Here is a 3,248-nt window from a genome sequence, read left to right on the forward strand (position 1 = left end):
GCGGCCAATCAGAGGGGCTGGAGGGGACCCGAGGGGAGGGGGGCGTGGGGATCAATTAGCCAATCAGAGCCTGTGGTGGACGCAGCGGTGAAACCCTGATGCTGATGTGAGTGAGATTTGAAACATGATTCTTTAACATCACTAGAATCACTTTATCACTTACTTATCAAATACAATATCTATTTTTATACTCTCATATTTCAGTTATTTACAGTAAAATGATTCATATTCAATTCTATAATATTTATGTTAAATCATAATAAAGATTTATAGTGAATGTATGTCTGTTCTCTAAACACTATTTTCTGTTTCACGATTTTCTCTCATTTTGATTTGGTTGAATTCTGATTATTGATAAATCATTGATTTAAACTTTAGACATTTATATTTGATTATATTATCATTTCAGTTTGCTCTTAACTTTCCTATTTCAACGTGTAAAGCACCTTGTACCTGTGTTTTGAAAGGTGCTGTATGAATAAAGTTTATAATCTGAGCATCAAATTCATGACATTAGAAACATCAGGTGGGAAAATCAGGTTTGTAAAAGAGTTTGTGAGAAAAATGACTTTGTCAATTCAAGATTATTTAAAAGCTTCTAAATGGATCATTTTATTTATGACACTTAAAACCTTTAATACAAGATGTCTTCCATCCTAATTTATCAAAATTATAAGTTTATAAATAAATATAACATTAACACTTTAATTATCAGGAAAATAGAAAAGGAACCTGCATTTTTTAATAATACAAGGAAAGAAGGATAGAAAACAATACTGATATTCACTCTTAAATTTCAAAAGAATCACTAATATCCTCGTAACTTTGCTGTAAAATCACTACAGGGATTTTCCATTGTGCTGTAACGTCCCCGTCAGGTCGAGCAAAGAGACGTGGGGAAGCATTTCAGGTCCGAGGGAAGTGGAATGGATTCTGTGTTCATGCAGGGGGCGGGCTGGTTGGAAGCTTCCTGCAGTGAGTGTGTGCAGAGTCAGTGATGCATATTTACACCCTGCTGACGTGCAGCGTGCAGTCTGTGAAAGAGACAGAAAGCACCTTCAATCTGTGACTTCTCTGTCACACGCAGGGACGAAGCTGCTTCTTGTCGTCGTCCGCCGTCGCTCCCTGCTAAGAAGCTATTTGCCCACAGGGGATCATTAAAATTTGATCTCATCTCAGCCCTTCATCACCTGCTGCCTCCGACTGGGGCAGTAAAGTAAGTCGACAGGAAGGAAGAAACAATAAAGACGGTGATAAAACCAGAAGTGAAGTGACAGACGACTGGAACTTCAATTCATCATTTTCTTTTGTGTCGTAAAGTGCCACTTCAATCAATCCATCTTTATAAACAGCCCATGGTTTGTTTGTGGCGCCCCCTATATGCCTGACTGAGAATGCTCTGGTAGGCCTTTTCCCAACCAAGGCCTGAAGATAGCTACCAACATTTATGACGATCAGACAAATTCTCAGAGAGTTATATTTACGAGATTAGCTAAGCTCCGCCCTGTACGAAGATGTTTTGGTTGATGGCGGCTGATTTATCCCGGATACGAGCGCAGCCATGTTGCGTAATTTGGATCCAGAATCTGCTGCACGGTGATCGTGACGGGGGGGGTCGATGTATCAAAGTCCCACCGATTCACGCTCTCGACCAATCGTGAGTCAGTCTCAGCTGTCAGTCATGATGTTTGTATTGATGGCGTCAATTAAACTCAATAAAACCAAACTTATCAGAAACACGTCCATCAGCTGAACACCTCAGATGACAGAAACCACTTGTGAGAGTTTATTCAACATCTACTTTGATTCTACTTTGATCTGCTAACATGGAGGAGGCGAAGTTTATGACCTATACCGCCCCCTGCCAACAGGGGGCGATCAGGATGATATGGCTCCACTTTTGTCAGAACGTATCTTAATTTACACGGTAGATATATTAGTATTATTGGTTATTCTTATTAATACTGTTACTACAGTTGGTATTGTCGTGGGACAGATGTGCAGTTCCCAGCGCTGAGTGGCGGCTGCAGGGATGTGGGTCGGTTGCTGGGACGCTATCGACAGGCTCCAGGCGGAGTGATGAGCGTGGGAGCTGCACTGAAAGAGCATTATGGCCTGTAGCCCGTTCACTTTACAATTCATTACACTTCAAGGACAAACGACTGTGAAATAACTGTGTCTGCCTCTGTCCCTCTGTCTCCCTTTCACTCACTGATCCATCATCATAAAACAACACAAACAACAAGTCACTTACTCTATATGAGATTAATAATAATTCCACAACAATGACGTCAAGGTCGTGAGTTTAAAGTGAAAGAGACTATTTCTCCCTCCGACAACAACATGAGGTGTGTTTCATTCAAACTCATATCTCAGCCCCAAATATTCTTACAATTATATTATTAATATTATTATTATCTAAAACATGTTCTGTTACAAACAGAACATGATCTATGTTTTGATTCTATATTTTTCTTTAATTACTCTTGTTTATGTTCAGTTGATTTCATGCTGGAGCTTTTTGTCTGTTTTGCCAACACAAGGAAAATGAGAATCTGTCGACAACACCAACAACGTTTTGTTTCCAGAGTGTTGAGTTACCACAAAGTACATTTACTTTTGTTAATATACTTAAGTAAAATGTTCATATATCTGTACTTTATTGAGGAGGCTTATTTTCAACTATTCACCTTTTACTACGTTAGATAAATCAGCAAATGTCTGGACCCCTTGAAAAGCTCCATGTTTTAAAAACTAACTTGATTTTTAAAGATATTTCAGAGATTTAACAACCAAAACATTCACTTTTGTTTACTTTCCATATCTTTGCTTATTGTACAGGACTTTATTTAACTCTGGTTGCTTTAAATGTGATTTATAAATAAACTGGAATTGACCAGAGACTAAAGAGATTGTTTTTTTATTCCTCAGCTATTTCATCCAAAACCTTTTGTAAAATATATTGAAATGTTAAATGGATTGTTCACTTGAAACAGCAACAAAAGAAAAGTAACATTTGAAGTTATATGTGGTTTCGCTGTGTTTTCATAACAATTTCATAACAATTTCCACAGAGTTTCAATTGTACCTTTTTTTTCTACTATTATAAGATAAGATAAGATAAGATGAGATGAGATAAGATAAGATGAGATAAGATAAGATGAGATAAGATAAGATAATCCTTTATTAGTCCCACAATGTGGAAAAAGCTTCAACCCAAGAAAATATGTATTTATTTCTGACTAAAA

Source organism: Hippoglossus hippoglossus, chromosome 12 (assembly GCF_009819705.1).
Source record: "Hippoglossus hippoglossus isolate fHipHip1 chromosome 12, fHipHip1.pri, whole genome shotgun sequence".
In the NCBI taxonomy this organism is placed as follows: Eukaryota; Metazoa; Chordata; class Actinopteri; order Pleuronectiformes; family Pleuronectidae; genus Hippoglossus; species Hippoglossus hippoglossus.